The sequence below is a fragment of the Tupaia chinensis genome, unplaced genomic scaffold (genome assembly GCF_000334495.1).
Source record: "Tupaia chinensis unplaced genomic scaffold, TupChi_1.0 Scaffold000468_1, whole genome shotgun sequence".
Taxonomy (NCBI): domain Eukaryota; kingdom Metazoa; phylum Chordata; class Mammalia; order Scandentia; family Tupaiidae; genus Tupaia; species Tupaia belangeri.
In genome coordinates, this window is record NW_006159977.1 from 33,041 (window position 1) to 35,436 (window position 2,396).

General features: G+C 43.9%; 1 pseudogene; it reads right to left on the reverse strand.

Moving 5' to 3' along the window:
- Positions 1-700: 700 nt before the first annotated feature.
- On the reverse strand, positions 701-2,067 carry LOC102500331 (elongation factor 1-alpha 1 pseudogene; annotated as a pseudogene).
- Between the last annotated feature and the right edge of the window lie 329 nt (positions 2,068-2,396).

Sequence of the window (2,396 nt, forward strand, 5' to 3'; positions counted from 1 at the left end):
GGGCACAGTACCAGTAGTATTTAAACCTTGACATTTCATGTCCTTTTTAAAGTAATGTAGTATTTATGAGATTGCACATTTGAATAACTAGGGAACTCAAACTTGAGATTGTTCAAGCAAATTTACTTAATACTGATTAACTACAAAATTTCATATGCAACACATGGCCATTATTGCAAGATCTGGCCTGCTGGAGGAGACATGTACACAGGTCTTCTGTTAAGACTCTGCCTTCTTAGAAAGGTGAAAAATAATGACCCTGACTCCCAACCCAGGAAAAACAATCTAAATTACCATATTCTTTAACAAGTTCCAACAGGCTCTTCATACAAGAATGATTACAAACTCAACTTTTTGCCTGAACATTTTTCTACGAAGTCTCATGGTTGACCAAAAGAAGACACAGATTTGTCATTAAACTTTGTTTTAATAGGCCTCAAAATTCTGTGATAGACTTTGGGTCAAGTTGTTTCCATGGAAAAGTACTGACTTTAATAACTAATAATTTAAAACTGCCACATGCAAAAAAAAACACAAAATGGTCCACAAAACATTTTCCTTTCCTTCTGAAGGCTGTACAATGCATTGTTATCATTAACCAGTCTTTTACTATTAAACGTAAGTGGCCGATTGAGACAAACAGTTCTGAGACTGTCCATCCACCACTTGTTAAGACTGGGGCGGCAGGAATTAGGGGTATTCACTCAGCCTTCGGAGCTTTCTGGGCAGACTTGGTGACCTTGCCAGCTCCAGCTCCTTCTTGTCCACAGCTTCGATGAAACCCACGGCAACTGTCTGTCTCACAGCACGAACAGCGAAACGACCAGAGGAGGATAGTCAGAGAGGCGCTCAGCACACAAGGGCTTGCCAGGAACCATATCAACAATAGCAGCATCACCAGATTTCAAACATTTAGGGCCATCTTCCAGCTTTTTACCAGAACGGTGATCAATCTTTTCCTTCAGCTCAGCAAACTTGCAAGCAATGTGAGCTGTGTGACAGTCCAGTACAGGGGCACAGCCAGCACAATGTGGCCTGGATGGCTCAGGATAATCACCTGAGCAGTGAAGCCAGCTGCTTCCATTGGTGGGTCATTTTTGCTGTCCCCAGCAACATTGCCACGTCGAACATCTTGGACAGACACGTTCTTGACATTGAAACCCACGTTGTCCCCGGGAAGAGCTTCACTCGAGCTTCACGGTGCATTTCAGCCAACTTGACTTCAGTTGTCACATTGACTGGTGCAAAGGTGACCACCATACCAGGTTTGAGCACACTAGTCTCCACTCGGCCAACAGGGACAGTGCCAATATCACCAATTTTGTACACGTCCTGGAGGGGCAGACACAAGGGCTTGTCAGTTGGACGAGTTGATGGCAGGCTGCAATTCAAAGCTTCAAGCAATGGTGTTCCACTGGTATTTCCATCTTTATGGATGACCTTTCATCCCTTGATCCATGGCATATTAGCACTTGGCTCCAACATGTTGTCACCATTCCAACCAGAAATTGGCACAAACGCTACTATGTCGGGATTGTAGCCAATTTTCTTAATGTAGGTGCTGACTTCTCTTCTGACTGTAGAGTGGCTCAGTAGAATCCATTTTGTTAACACCAACAATTAGTTGTTTCACACCCAGTGTGTAAACCAGAAGGGCCTGCTCACGGGTCTGCTCGTTCTTGGAGATGCCATCTTCAAATTCACCAACACCAGCAGCAAGAATCAGGACAGCGCAGTCAGCCCGAGATGTGCCTGTCATCATGTTTTGGATAAAGTGTCTGTGTCCTGGGGCATCGATGATAGTCACATCATACTCGCTGGTCTCAAATTTCCACAGGGAGATATCAATGGTGATACCACACTCACGTTCAGCTCTCAGTTTATCCAAGACCCAGGCGTATTTGAAGGAGCCCTTTCCCATCTCAGCAGCCTCCTTCTCAAACTTTCTGATGGTTCTTTTGTCGATCCCACCACATGTGTAGATCAGATGGCCAGTAGTGGTGGACTTGCCGGAATCTACGTGTCCAAGGACAACGATGTTGATGTGAATCTTCTCCATTCCCATTTGGCTTTGATTTAGTGGTGGTTTTCATGACACCTGTGTTTTGGCAGCAACCCCGTTGCAAAAAAGCTCACCTGCCTTTCTTAGCTTACAAACCTATACTTTTTTAAAAAGAATTCTTTATTTTATTTTATTTGTTATTATTATTTTAAATTTGACCAGAGAGAGACAGAGGTAGAGAGAAAGTGGGAAAGCAAGCCACCAGGTCAGGGACTTGAACCGTGACTGGCCATGTGGGAGTCCAGCACCTTCACCACTATGCCATCTGCCAGCCCTGCAAAGCCTATACTTCTAAACAATGTAATTTTGAAGAATGTAAATCACCTGTTTCTAC